The sequence below is a fragment of the Periplaneta americana genome, chromosome 7, assembly GCF_040183065.1.
Source record: "Periplaneta americana isolate PAMFEO1 chromosome 7, P.americana_PAMFEO1_priV1, whole genome shotgun sequence".
NCBI lineage: Eukaryota > Metazoa > Arthropoda > Insecta > Blattodea > Blattidae > Periplaneta > Periplaneta americana.
Window position 1 is genome coordinate 5,989,250 of NC_091123.1, and position 16,401 is coordinate 6,005,650.

Consider the following 16,401-nt stretch of genomic DNA (forward strand, 5'->3'; position numbering starts at 1 on the left):
AGAATGAATAAATGAATGATAAAAGTGAATGAATGAATGGTAAAGGGGTGAATGATTGAATGAATGGTCAGAGTGAATGAATGAAAAAGAGAGAATGAATGAATGATAAAAGAGTGAATGAATGAATAACATAGTGAATGAATGATTTAATGAAAAAGTGGATCAAAGAAAGAGTTTCAATGAATGAATTATGAAAGAATGAATTAATTATTTAGTGAAAAATTGAATAAATGAAATAGGAAACGAATGAATGAAAGAGTGAATGAATGATTTATTGGAAAAGCGAATGAATGAAATAAGAATCGAGTTAATGAAAGAGTGAATGAAAGAATAAATTAAATGAGGGAATGAATGAATGAATGATTTATGAATGAATGACAAAAGTGTGAATGAATGATTTAATGAAATAGTGATTGAATTAATGAAAGAGTGAATGATTGGATAGAGAATAAATGAAAGAGTGAGTCAATGAGCAAATGGGTAAGTGAATGAATGAATTAAAAGGGGAGGCATAAGGAAGTATCGGTTAAGAGATACCTACAGGATGATTATGCGAAAATAACCAGGCATTAAACGTTCCACAGCCAATTGGCTACTCTCCTAAAATGAGACAACTCATGTGCATCTTTTTATTTCGTTCTCTTATTTTCCAAACTTTATTTACTCGACTAGAAACGTCCTAACATTTCTGAAATTTGATATTTGTCTTCACGGCGTAAGAGAAGGTAAAATATACCGGTATGCTCTTACCCTGTTCGCTGCTCAGAGATATTTTCACTGCAATTCCCACCGACATCCGAGTGTGATGCTAGACCGATCTATATGTATTTATTCCCGCTTGATCCTATGGGAGCCGGACGGGTTACAGTAATCCTGCACTTGGAGATGCAACACACCTCACGTCTGTGTGCTGCTGGAGACCTATCCACGCTTCTTCCGGCTGTTGCCAGTCCCGGAACGGTGCGGCGTTCTTCTGGCTGCCGTCAAATTAACGACGACAATAACTCGACTGGCGAAAAACCAGGAGTTTACGTGTCTCAACTACAGCTAGTACTTGCCGTTAAAACATATACAGGGTGGGTACAAATTCGAGCACAATTCTTACAATGAATCATTAATAAATTGAGACTTGTTTATAAACAAACAACTTACCTAATTGTTGAATTGCAAACAAAATTAATAGTCAAACTATCAGATAATAAAAGCGTGCAATTTAGTCAAATCAAAGCCGATCCAGATTCACGTGTTACAGCTATTACTGTTAAATTTTACTAATCTGAAGGGATAGGCTGTACTCATAGCGGTACGTTCTTGACACCTGAACTACTACGTTAACCCCAGGCTAGGAGCAAACTCACCCGTACCAGTCGAATGTGCTAAGCTTTAATGCAGGCATCCTTACTTACAGCCATACCTTTTCTCTAGATGCTGCGAATCAGTGATTGAAAAGGTGATATGAATTTCAGAACGGAGTAGAATTCAGAAGGAATGATGTACATTTCTATAAATAAGGTACCAGGAGAAAATCGAGAAAAACACCAACTATGACTGTGAGTAGTAGCAATAGTGGTAGCAGTAGCAGAAATACTAGTAGTAGTTGCAATAGCAGCATTATTAGAAGAAATAATAGTAGCAGTAACAGCAGAAATAGTAGTAGAGGTAGTAGTAATAGTAGCAGTAGCAGTAATATTAGCAGTACTAGTAATACTTACAAATGGCTTTTAAGGAACCCGGAGGTTCAATGCCGTCCTCACATAAGCTCGCCATTTATCCTTATCCTGTGCAAGATTAAACCAGTCTCTATCATCATATCCCACTTCCCTCAAATCCATTTTAATATGATCCTCCCACCTACGTCTCGGCCTCCCTAAAGGTCTTAGTCCCTCCGGTCTCCCAACTAACACTCTATATGCATTTCTGGATTCGCCCATACGTGCTACATGCCCTGCCCATCTCAAACGTCTGGATTTAATGTTCCTAATTATGTCAGGCGACGAATAGAATGCGTGCAGTTCTGTGTTGTGTAACTTTCTCCATTCTCCTGTAACTTCATCCCTCTTAGCCCCAAATATTTTCCTAAGAACCTTATTCTCAAACACCCTTAATCTCTGTTCCTCTTTCAAAGTGAGAGTTCACGTTTCACAACAATACAGAACAACCGGTAATATAACTGTTTTATAATTCCAACTTTCAGATTTTTTGACAGCAGACTAGATGACAAAAGCTTCTCAACCGAATAATAACAGGCATTTCCCATATTTATTCTGTGTTTAATTTCCTCCCGAGTATCATTTATATTTGTTACTGTTGCTACAAGATATTTGAATTTTTCCACCTCTTCAAAGGATAAATATCCAGTTTTTAAGTTTCCATTTCTTACAATATTCTTGTCACGAGACATAATCATATACTTTGTCTTTGCAGGATTTACTTCCAAACCTATCTCTTTACTTACTTCAAGTAAAATTTCCGTGTTTTCGCTAATCGTTTGTGGATTTTCTCCTAACATATTCACGTCATCCTCTATAATATAGCAGTACTAGTAGTAGCGCGAAAGTAATTGTAGCAGTAGTAGTGATACCAGTTAAATTAGTAGGCCCTAGTACAAGTAGTAGTACTAATATTTTATTTAAATATTACTCTTTTAACTGCAAATATTATTCTGTATTGAAATTCCATGCAAGAAAGAAATGGCAGGCGGCTTTGCGTGGAATCGTCTACCAGGGGCAGAGTTCCTCTAAGTGGCGACACAAATTTACTTCGCTCCCTGATAAACCCGAGCCCTTAAAATACATGGCCCTTGGCCGACATAATACCCACAACGCTGCGCCCTTATTCGCCATAAGTATCACGATGGGTTTTTGAAATGGAAGGATGTAGTTCGTTCAGGTGCGAATTCAAATCCGAAATAGAACGAACTATAAACAAGTGTCGTGTACCACAGATACACCTGTACAATATTAAATTCAGTGTTCTGGAACTGTGATCAATTTAATTATGCATCGTGTTATTATTATGTAATGTATCATTAATAATAAACAGGTAGCCACAGGGTGTACCACATCGAATGTTACAACATTTGAATAAGCATTGCATATCTGATTATGCGATGTGTATGCTGTGGACTAAACTGAAGCAAGTGAAGGGGTAGATATATACAGGGCTATTCAAAAAGAAGGAGCAGATTTAAAATATTTATTTCTTCCGAACTACAAAAGATAGAAACACATTTCCAACGTTCCTGGACAGACGAAAGTTTAAATTTTGAACAGTACGGGTAGAAGTTCCAATCACGGCCGCATTGGCGCTGTTGATTGTCTAGTAAAATGGGGACACAACAGGAAAAAGCATTTTGTGTGCTGCAATTAGCAAAACTAGAGTCCATTATTGAAGTTCAACGTGCTTTTCGCCGTCAGTTTAATAAACAACCGCCACGTCATAAGCAGATTTACCAGTGGCATCGAAAATTCGTGGAAGATGGTTGCATCTGCAAACAGAAAAGCACGGGACGTCCACGCACATCGAATGGAAATGTCGAGCGTATTCGTACAGTTTACGAAAGGAGTCCAAAAAAATCCACATCTCGAGCAAGCAGAAAACTGAAGATTCCTCAACCAACGGTATGGCGAGTTCTGAAACACCGTCTGCACATGAAGCCGTACAAACTGCAGTTATTGCAAGCATTGCATCCTGACGACCACAACATGCTTCAAAACTGGTTATTTCCTCAACTTAAAGATGATTCAGATGACTTCATCTTCATGCAAGATGGTGCCCCGCCTCATTTCTCTAACCACTTCCGACGTTACCTGAATGACACCATTCCAGGACGTTGGTTTGGAAGAGGAGGAGGAGGTGGCCTCCCAGGTCTCCAGACCTCGCTCCCTGTAATTTTTATCTGTGGGGTTACGTAAAAGACCGTGTTTTTATCCCCCTATGCCTGACATTGCCGTGGCGTCGCGATCTAAGGCATCCCGCCTAGGACTCGAGTTACGGAATGCGCGCTGGTTCGATTCCTCAGGGGAGGAAGAAATTTTCTCATGAAATTTCGGTCAGTGTATGGGACCGGTGCCCACCCAGATCGTGCCGGGAGCTACGATAGGTAGCGAAATCTGGTTGCGAATACCAGCTATAACGGCTGGAGGGATCATCGTGCTAACCACACGATACCTCCATTGTGGTTGGATGATCGTCCACCTCTGCTTCGGCAGAGGCCAGCTGCCGGCTGGTCGGTCTGGGCCCTTCACGAGCTGTAGCCCCACGGATTATTATATATTATATATGCCTGACATTGGTCTTAACACTGCAATCAACAGCGCCAATGCGGCCGTGATTGGAACTTCTACCCGGACTGTTCAAAATGTAAACTTTTGTCTGTCCAGGAACGTTGGAATTGTGCTTCTATCTTTTGTAGTTTGGAAGAAATAAATATTTGAAATCGATCTGGTTGGCGAGTTGGTATAGCGCTGGCCTTCTATGCCGAAGGTTGCGGGTTCGATTCCGGGCCAGGTCGATGGCATTCAAGTGTGCTTAAATGCGACAGGCTCATGTCAGTAGATTTACTGGTATGTAAAAATAATTCCTGAGGGACAAAATTTCGGCACATCCGGCGACGCTGATATAACCTCTGCAGTTACGAGCGTCGTTAAATAAAACATAACATTTAAATATTTAAAATCTGCTCCTTCTTTTTGAATAGCCCTGTGTATTATGACGACACATTAGAAATGATTCTGTTCATAGTGATTAATTTTCTCTGGAGAATTTAAGTACTTTTCATTTGAAGTGAACGAATTTTATTATGAATAACCCTGTATAGGCTATAGCGATTTTTCATAGCAAAATGTTTGTTATCGATACTGAGTTGTCTTATTCACCAGTTTATTGTGCAGAATACAAGAAATAATGAAGGAAATTGTTGGTTTTGATTTGACTAAATTCCATCCAGTTTCTTGAGAATAACAGGAAAACTAGCACCACAGTGTGAGAGCGAGTTGTACTTGGAAATCAGAACACTGGTTGCTGTGGAAACGATCTTGTTTACTATGTTTTAACCAATGTAGCAAATGTTTTGCTTTTGTATTATTTTCTGCAGATGCTTTGTTAGCATGCAATACCAAGTTCGCATTTCCTACTTCTATTGTACATAAATTATTTTTGTTTGTTCTCCTGTGAGTGGAATTCATTGTGTTTACTTTTCCTAGACGTTACCTATTTTATTTATATTATACTCTATTTATTTTTCCGTAGTTTGACGTATTTATTCCCTTTGTTAATTTGCCTAGTATTATTGTTTAATTTTGTTTGTAGTTTTCATTTACTTCCGGTGCATGATTTCAAACTGTACAAACATATGCACTGTTTACGCAGATCTAATCAGGAATTTCCATACAATAATGAGAACACTCCGTACAGTTATACCTCTATTTTTTTTGGTCTCTTTTCGATTTTGTATTTCAAATTTATTTACTTGTCTACCATCTTTTGTTACACTGTTTCTTCTTTATTCATTCTTTCTTCTATTGTTTCATTCTTCTTTCTTTTGTTTTATTATCTCTTCGTTTTTCAGTCTTTCTTCTGTTCTTTCATTCTTACCTCTTCTGTTTTTTTATTTATTTCTTCTTTTAAATTGTTTCATTGTTCCCTTTGACTTAATATTTCCCCTTCTTCCATTCTTTCTACTGTTGTTTCATTCTTCTTTCTTTCGTTTGATACATATTTCTTTTTTAATTCTTTCTTCATTGTTAGTCTTCCTCCCGTTCTTTTTTATACTTTCTTCTGTTTTATTCTTTATTCTTATTTCCTTCTGTTACTCCATTGTCCCTTTTTTCATTTTATTATTTCTTCTTTTTGAATTTGTTCTATTTTTTCTTTCTTTCTTTCTTTCTTTCTTTCTTTCTTTCTTTCTTTCTATCACTCTTCTTTGGTTTCATTTTCCTTATTGTTTTCTTTATTCTGTTGTTTCATTCTTCCTTCCTCTGTTTTATTGGTTTTTGTTTGTTCGTTTCTTCTTTTTTCTTTATTCTGCTGTTTCATTCTTCCTTCCTCTGTTTTATTAGTTTTTGTTTGTTTCTTCCTTTGTGTTATTCTTTATACTCTTGTTACATTCTTCCTTCCCCTGTTTTATTCGTTTTTGTTTGTTTCTTCCTTTGTTTTATTCTTTATTCTGTTGTTTCATTCTTCCTTCCTCTGTTTTATTTGTTTTTGTTTGTTTCTTCCTTTGTTTTATTCTTTATTCTCTTGTTTCATTCTTCCTTCCTCTGTTTTATTCCTTTTTGTTTGTTTCTTCCTTTGTTTTACTCTTATTTCTGTTGTTTCATTCTTCCTTCCTCTGTTTTATTTGTTTTTGTTTGTTTCTTCCTTTGTTTTATTCTTTATTCTGTTGTTTCATTCTTCCTTACTCTGTTTTATTTGTTTTTGTTTGTTTCTTCCTTTGTTTTATTCTTTATTCTCTTGTTTCATTCTTCCTTCCTCTGTTTTATTCCTTTTTGTTTGTTTCTTCCTTTGTTTTACTCTTATTTCTGTTGTTTCATTCTTCCTTCCTCTGTTTTATTTGTTTCTGTTTGTTTGTTTCTTCTTTTTCCTTTATTCTGCTGTTTTATTCTTCCTTCCTCTGTTTTATTCGTTTTTGTTAGTTTCTTCCTTTGTTTTATTCTTTATTCTCTTGTTTCATTCTTCCTTCCTCTGTTTTATTCCTTTTTGTTTGTTTCTTCCTTTGTTTTACTCTTATTTCTGTTGTTTCATTCTTCCTTCCTCTGTTTTATTTGTTTCTGTTTGTTTGTTTCTTCTTTTTTCTTTATTCTGCTGTTTCATTCTTCCTTCCTCTGTTTTATTTGTTTTTGTTTGTTTCTTCCTTAGTTTTATTCTTTATTCTCTTGTTTCATTCTTCCTTCCTCTGTTTTATTCCTTTTTGTTTGTTTCTTCCTTTGTTTTACTCTTATTTCTGTTGTTTCGTTCTTCCTTCCTCTGTTTTATTTGTTTCTGTTTGTTTCTTCTTTTTTCTTTATTCTGCTGTTTCATTCTTCCTTCCTCTGTTTTATTCGTTTTTGTTTGTTTTTTCCTTTGTTTTATTTTCTATTCTGTTGTTTCATTTTTCGTTCTTCTGTTTTATTCTTCTGCGTTGGTTTCTTTTTATTTCCTTCTTTTAATTCTGTTCTTTTATTCTTTCTTCTGGTGTTTTTTATTCTTCCTGCTTCTGGCTTATTATGTTTTGTTTCATTCTTTCTTCATTTGTTTTATGTCTTACTTTTTCCTTCTTTTTAATACTTTCTTCTGTAGTTTCATTTTTTGTTCTTCTGTTTCATTATTTTTCTTTTTCCTTTCTTTTTTAGTTTCAATGTTCCTTCTTTCGTTTTTTATTTCTTTATTCTTTCTTCTTTTTAATGTTTTTTTTCTATTTCATTCTTTTTATGTCGTTTCATTCGTGTTTATTTTTTATTTTATTTCCTTCTTTCTTATGTTGCTTCATTATTCTTTCTTCTTTCTTCGTTATCTGCAGTTATTTTTTCTTTGCCATCTTTCTCCATTTCTTGTCTCGGATTGTTTCATGAAGGTTTGCACGTATGTATGCAAACCTATACAGATGTAGGTAGGGATCGCCCAGCAGAATGTCGGAAGACTCCAAAGCTCTGAATTCAGTGCAAATGAGCTGGATCTCTTGTGGTCCGGATTCCTCGGTCTTTGAAGAAACATTCCTGCAATTACGACTGAAATCCGGAGAAGCGTTTTTGTCCAGATAATTGCACGGCCTCCTAGTCGCACAATTACACGTAAATTGTCCCTCTTTATCTCTGCCAATACCCTCATCCCCCTCATACCAAAGCTCTTTCGTCTTTTCTTCCGCTGGCATAACTCATCTGCAGCTCGTACAGCTTTTCTTCTGATTATGATATACTGCTTAAGGATTTCCAGTAATGTGGGGCGCTCACACAACTTTTATCCCACGTCTCCATCTTGAAATATGTCCCGTGGAGTTCTTTGCATTCTCCTGCATAATGTATACGCTTCATAACTTTAAATCACTTCGTGCATATTTCTTTTACAATTCTTTATTTAACATCACGTGAATGCACGCCAAGTCGAGACGTCCGAAGGTAATAGTTTTACCACAATATTAGTACATAACTTAAATTTTAAAAGCAGAAAATTATGATACAGCTGGCTTCATAAAGTTGGCACATACTTTCTCATTAGAGAGGGTGCCATTTCGTTACAGATGGGACACATAACGCAAACGCCATAGCGTACCGATAACGTAATCTACGAAAATAGTGCGGTGTGACAGAAGAGAGGTGAAAACTTGCGAGTAGGTATGTATGTATGTATGTATGTATGTATGTATGTATGTATGTATGTATGTATGTATGCATGCATGTAGTTAGTTAGTAGGGTTTAAAAAGGGCGCGTCAGCATCTATGGCTATTTGCGCCCTTATCTATTTTTTTATTTTAGTAGGTTATTTTACGACGCTTTATCAACATCTTAGATTATTTAGCGTCTGAATGAGATGAAGGTGATAATGCCGGTGAAATGAATCCGGGATCCAACACCGAAAGTTACCCAGCATTTGCTCATATTGGGTTGAGGGAAAACCCCGGAAAAAACCTCAACCAGGTAACTTGCCCCAACCGGGAATCGAACCGGGGCCACCTGGTTTCGCGGCCAGACGCGCTAACCGTTACTCCACAGGTGTGGGCTGCCCTTATCTAAAATTCTTTATTCTTTACAGAACAGAGACTATACAATAATCAGAATGCTTAAAGAACTAAAAAACGTTGTCACGATTAAAACGAGGTACACAAATGCAGTTTCAACAGGGTGATGCATAAAACATTATAAAAATTTGACCTTAACTAGTATTTAAAAAGAGACAATAAAATAACAATACAGATGCTACCATAAATAAATTATCTGGCGCATGTATGTATGTACAGTATGTATGTATGTATGTATGTATGTATGTATGTATGTATGTATGTATGTATGTATGCATGCATGTATGTATGCATGTATGTATGTATTAACACTACAATTGGGTATACACCCGGTGGCAGTGATATATAATGTACAATAATTACAATTACAGAAATAAAATAAAATAAACGTAAATGAAATAAAATAAAATAAACGTAAATTTATAAATATTTAACACGAGTAAGTCCACTAGTTCATCAATTAATTATAATCAAGTGTTAAAAGTGGTGTACGCAAGATTCAAATTGGATATTAAATGCAATAAACCTAGGACTATAAATAAAAACTCTTCTATAATAACGCCTACGATAAGCAAAAGTAAATCTAACTTATAAGTACTTCTATTTCACCCAACTATTACCAATTTAGATAATTACATATCACCTTAATTAATTACATACCAACTTAATTACATATCACCTTAATTAATTACATACCAACTTAATTACATATCATCTTAATTAGTTACATATCACCCTAATTTGTTTACATATCAACTAAATTACATATCTTAATTACATATTAACTTAATTAATTATATATCAACTCAATTAGTTACATGACACAACTTAAATAATTACAGTGTACCTCCAATTACATTTTCAGTCTAATCTTTTCAGCCTTTCCTTAAATGTATTGATTTTAAGAGGACCACCCTGAAAGATTGCCGCAGGTAAGCTGTTCCAGTCTACTATTGTGCGGTTAACAAAGGAAAATTTTGCCACGTCCTTTCTTTGTTTTCTACATTTAAACTTCCTAATATGATCAGCCCTTCCTAAGTATGATGGTGTTGCTAATCTAGCATTGATATCGGTCCATGCTTTGTGTCCCATTTGTGCCTTAAACAATGCGGTGAGTCTGGTTTTTCGTCGCCTTGATTTGAGAGGTTCCCACCCTAAATCTTTTACTATCTCCTCACCATGTCTCTTCCCCATTTTGACATATTTTGCGTTGGACCTTTTCTATTGAATCGATTTGGTTTTGTCTGTACGGATCTTTAGGAAAATAGTCTGAAATTCGATATATAATACATTGAAACCTGGAATTATACAGTGATGGTCCTATATAAGTGAAGATATCACTGGTAACATGATAAACAAGTAAATAATTATATAACGTGTAAAAATACAGGGTGTAAAAAATACACTGAATATTTTCAGATCAGGATTCTTAAGAGAGAATATCATCGAAATGATAGCCGTCCAAATCTTGGATTTAAAATATCGGCATCCTAATCAATTCAAATGAACAAAAAAGAAAATGTAAATTAATGTTAAAAAATACATAATGAAATTTTAAAAAAGAATATTCTGCAACAAGATTTGGTAGCTATCAAAACGATAAAAATTTATTGAAAATAAATAATATACATTGGATATTATAAAGATGAATAGCGATGATGATTAATGATGTTCAATGAAGATTTTAAAATGGTTGATGCAATTGTATGCACAGTTTTATCAGGAACGTTTAATTTTCTGAGGATCTCCAATATAAATTTCGGAATTGTTCCTCGCGTACCAAACATAACATAAGTCCAATGACATTCCAATCTTGAATATTATATTTATGACTGAGATCGTCCCAGCATAGAAGGTAAATAGCGCGTTTCTCTTCATGTAGGCTACCTTAATAACGAAAATAGTTAATATCAATATTGGTTCGGAAATTCTTGGCTTGGGATTTCATAAAGGTTAAGTGCATTTGATTATATTATCTCAACAAATTTAAATAACAGATAAAGTCTCCAGGAAATTACAGTATTAAAATGATCAATGTATCACTTATGGTTGCTAAGTCAAATTCTAATGTTCTCTTATTTTACGAATGATCAAAGACTGCTATGTTTAATGTTAAATTCCCATGTCATCCATGTCATGTTCATAGAAGCTTTTGACGCTAGCAATTTTATTACCTGAAGACATAATAGGAGCAGGAGAATTAAATTTAGCGAAGGGAGTTAGTTCAGAAAGTTCATTCAACCGCCCAAAAATTTCTGTTTTAAGACATGAGGAGCCTGGTATCAAAGACGACTTAAGCTATTTTTATCGAAATTTCGTTAAAAATCGGTTTTTATAGTATTTTTCGCTCTCTTTCCAAATATGTAGTCCGTTTATTTCAGAAAATAATATTTACACGGTTTTGTGAACGTTAAAATATATTGTTACTTTCATAGTTTGTTTCAAATTCGGACATGATCATTTCAGCCAATCAGATTGCTGGGAATGGCTTAAAACTGTCATGGCGATCAGTTAATTTTTAAATTCTGACGACGTTTGGACGTTTTAATGATTACGTTCCCTTTTATTTTGAAATTTTAATAAAATATAAGGTTTTGGAGCGCAATACGTTGGAAGGTACTCCTTAACTGACTAGGAAACGTAAATTTAATCTTGAACAATGGAAACGCACTAAAGAAAAACGACTGGAAATGAATTTATTTATTTTTATTTTTAGGGGGGTTATTTTACGACGCTGTATCAACATCTATGTTATTTAGCGTCTGAATGAAATGAAGGTGATAATACCGGTGAAATGCGTCCGGGGCCCAACACCGAAAGTTACCCAGAATTTGCTCGTATTGGGTTGAGGGAAAACCCTAGAAAAAACCTCAACCAGATAACTTGCCCCGACCGGGATTCGAACCCGGGCCACCTGGTTTCGCGGCCTGACGCGCTGGCCGTTGGAAATGAAGCCTTCACCAATTAAAATGGGGGACAAAGTAAATCCAGAGAAACTTGCGGATGTTCAAAAAGTTACAAAGTAAACACTTCGGAAATGAGAGGAAGGAAAACCCTTGTTTTCAGTGGTGTAGCACTATAATCAGAGTTCTGATAAAAATGTAGACACTCATAATGAATTTGATTATTTTGAAGACCCTTTAAATCATACACAAGACTATTATTATTATTATTATTATTATTATTATTATTATTATTATTATTATTATTATTATTATTATTATTAGAGACCGGAAGTTTAGGCATTATGAATCATTAAAATAGGCAGGCAAAAGGCATCATAAATAGCTAAAATAGCCAGGCAAAAAGGCATCATAAATAGCTAAAATGCGCAATAAAAGGCAATTACAAAAACCTTGCACTAGACCCACAACCTTGCACTTTCCACAAAGGGATTTCGGCAGCAAGAAAAGCTTTACATAAGTCGAATGCAAATTGAGATTTTCGAACTCGATGTTGCAATTACTGTTGGAAGCAAAGAAATATTCTTCCCAGTAGCCTTGGAAAGTGCATTTTTGTGTTTGGTTGTACTGATATGTTGCGATATGAAATATTTAGCTAGCTACAACAACGTTGTAATGAAAACTGAACCGTTAAAAATAACGTTAGACCCGCACTCATTGTTGCCTTGTCAAATAAACACAAGCGATAATTAAAACGCTTACTGTTATACATTTTTGCACGGCAGCACTCATTGTTGCAAAGAGAATATGAACTGACTGAAAGACAATAATATGCATTCGGTGAAGTCACTTTCATTGTAGCGGTTATAGAAATAAATTGAAATATACCTGTAGGCAACTTTTAATAATCAATTAATAAATAATAGATAAATAATCAAATAAAGGCAAAATAGCATTTATTTGGTAAATTTGGCATTTATATTTAAAAAAGGAGAAAAGGGCAAAATAAAACTGTGACGTTTCAATCATAAACGTATAATTCGTACAGATTTACTTTGAAAATTAAGATAGATTTAACACATTTAAAAAGGCATTGTGCCAAAGTTCCGGTCTCTGATGATGATGATGATGATGATGATAATGATAATTATTATTATTAATATAATTATTATTAATATTATTATTATTACTATTGTCTTATATTTTTATGCTTTGTATGTCTCATTTATTTTGACTTACTGTTCACATTTTATCATGCCTTTTCCTTTTTTTATTATATATTGTCTCATTTCTATTGACTTGTTGTTTACATCGTATTACAATTATCTAATTCAGTTTTTTGTGCATTACTTTGTAAATTTGTAGTGTTTTTTGTATCGCAGTTTTACTCCTGGTTGACTCTTAGAGAAGGCCACATGGCCATAACTCTGCCAGGTTAAATAAACCATTATTATTATTATTATTATTATTATTATTATTATTACTATTACTATTATTATTGTAAATTGTATTCTTAATATTGTAGTTGTAATCCCTTGGTAGAGGGGAAGAGAAGGCCTGAGGGCCCTATCTCTATCAGCTTAAATAAGTAAGTAAATAAATAAATAAATAAATAAATAAATAAATAAATAAATAAATAAATAAATAAATAAATAAATAAATAAATAAGTAAATAAATATTATTATTATTAAAACGTCATAGGGAATATATCTTTTCGTGTTTCTACGGCTTGATTTCATCCTCGGATATCGATGGTTAATTATAGCTACCAGGCCTACTAATAATGACAATTTTGCTTCTATTAATAATTGTAGTTATAATTTGTTATTATTCTGGATAGTTAATTTTCTCCCTTTAAACGCGAGGCAAATTTTAATATAACAATTTTGTTTCCCTTTTTCACAGTTAGTATTTTTGGCAGCTCCTAGTGGGTGTACTGCAGTCCGCTTACAGATATAAATGTCACAAATGTTACTTTTGTTACTATGGATACCGAAAGAACTGGAGCGCAGAACCCGGGTGATGAAATGGAGGCAGAATAAAAAAAGTGAAGGCTAGGCGGTGACACACAATGATACGAAATGTGAACAAAAAAACACGTAAGGAATATAACATTCAGCTGGAAACTGCCTGTCTCCTGGAATTGCTGTTTAAGGGATATAAAGAGACGTCTATGAGTGGAAAACACGCCTCAACTCTTCCAGTTTGTCTTTGCTTTCGAAATTATTAACACACACAGCTAGATACAGGGTGTGCTGTTCAACTTACTATCCGTGTTTTATATTTTTTTTACTGATAAGAGGACAAAGATATCACTGGTTACCTTGCAACTTCTTTACTGTGTTAACTTTTTAGGAAATTGTCTGGTTGACTAGTTTTGAAGTGATATTCCTCATTGTCCAAAGCCTAGTGAAGGTCCCGCGCTATCTTCTGGTTTCCTGTTGTGGTGGGGTGTATTCATGATTGTGTCAAAAAAGGTGTGTGTTTTGAAATTGAATTGAGTGTTCAGGATGTGTTTAGAATAATATTACATTTACAAACATGCGATAAGTGTCTTTTTTCTGGTTTTTTGGTTCTATTATTTTCATGTCTCTGTCTATGTTGTATGTATGTATGTATTTATTTACACTGCAAGTGGGCAAGCACCCGGTGGCAGTGGTATACACAATATAAACAATACACAATAAAATGATAAGCAATACACAATAAAATTGCAATACACGATACAATTATACAATACACAATACAATTATGTACACAATACAATAAGAATACCGAATTAGCTGTTACAAACCTTACACTTGCCAAAATATTAGTTTTTTTTAATATGAAAATCTACATTGTTAAGAAAATTAATTTAAATTATTTGTAATTATTTAGGCCTAGGACAAATTAGTTACTAGGTAACGATGAAATTGGAGGGATTTTTTGCGTCCCGCCTCGAATCGAAGCAAGACTCGGGACTTTTATATAAAAATCGGGACATCTGCCAAATCGGGATATATGGCAACCCTGATTACAGGTAATGACGGATTTATTATTTCATGGGTCCAATTTATTTTGTGCGAGATCGTGCGTATTTGCTTGTTTTCCGCACAGAACCAATACGCGGTAAGTGTGAAATACCACATTCAGTATTCCCAACGTAACACACATAACAATTTCCCTATTCTTACCGCTTAAGCGTCATATTCATTTTACTGCTTTAGGCTTTTAACATATTATTTTTAAGGACGTTCAATATAGTAATAATTATAAATTGGAAACTTACCACTGAAATTTCACCTAAATTGCAATGTTAATTATTGTTTTTAAATATTTGCAAAAATTAAGTAAAGTCTACTACTCCACGAAACTTATTGCATTCCTGATACAAGTAACATTAAGGAAGCCGTGAAAAAATCAACAAGATTCCAGATGCGGATGTTATTACTGCAATATGTTATATAAATAATATTGTTAAAATATTAAAATGAAAAATAAATCATTACATAACCTTACCGTTTGTTTTAAGTTCGCATTTATAGACTGGGGGGAAAAAAGACAGACGTATATGACGGCCTGCTGGAGTATAGTAAAGATAGAAAACATTTTATAGCAACAATGTTGAAGAAAGATATTTTGGTTTTCCGAAGTTGCCGTCATTAAACAGAAACCAAGATGGAGATTTCATTGCAACTAATTAGAAATTCGTCTTTCAGGTATGTAATAAACGATCTTCGCACAAAATAATGTACGATTCACGAGCGGTATGTTTGTTTTCATGTTCTCGGAAATTAAAAAAGCTCAACTACGTTTCGCTTTTTCAATCTTTTCCTCGACTATGAAAACGTCAACATACCGCTCTTGTAACGTATATTACTATTATTTGAGTACATAATGTACGTAGATGTATTAATTGTATGTGCTATATTTCCGCTGGTGTGATGTCAGTGCCAACTCCTGGGAGAAAGCAGAATCTCACGCTCAAACTGGTTTGAAGGTCAGTCCTGCTACATTAAAGGTACCGACGCAAAGTGTCCATATTGTATAATTATCTATACGCTGGTTATACTTAGTGAATGAGCAAGGGAAGCCTCTAAACCTTTAAAATAACTATTCCACGTGCTCATAGTGTGTGCAATAAGCAAGATTAGCTTTAGGGCGGTCTGTCGCGTTGAACTTTGCTCTGAAACACGCTAAGGCGTTGCACATTAGGCAAATCCCTAGGCAACCGGCACCAAACGAAGCTGTAGGGCTGCAACCGTCGAATAAGAGGATTGCTAATCTGCATACAATTGTTCCACATTGCCATTACAGCGTATGAATAATGTACAACAATCAGCGACGCAAAACTTCGATTCCCAACTATTTTGACGGAGCAATTTGAGCTTTGTGGAGCAGCTGGCTTGCTTTGTTTGCAGACGCAAAGGGATGCTCCCTTATGCATGCGTTCCGCATTGTATACACATCACAATCACTGTCGTACTGTTACTCTGTGGAGATCTTCATTTCAAACACCAGCAAGTCTAAAATGAATATTTTTTGGACAAGAATTATACTTTCGTAATATTGTTTGAAGCATATCGCCTACCAAATTATAATAATAATAGTTTTATTTTCCCTGGCAGAGTTAAGGCCATCAGGCCTTCTCGTCCACTCAACCAGGATCAAATCACATACAGAAAAATACAAACCGGTATACAAATATTAACTTAAAAATAATAATAAACATAATTAAGTAAAAAAGAGAGATTGAATACATATACACAATCAGTATTAACTTTAAAATAACAATAATAAA

General features: G+C 34.5%; 1 protein-coding gene across 3 annotated transcripts in view; it reads left to right on the plus strand.

The window, feature by feature from the left end:
- The window catches only part of LOC138702841 (fibrillin-2-like), an 868,508-nt gene that overhangs the window by 21,642 nt on the left and 830,465 nt on the right, over positions 1–16,401 (plus strand). The gene's annotated exons all lie outside the window — the stretch shown is intronic.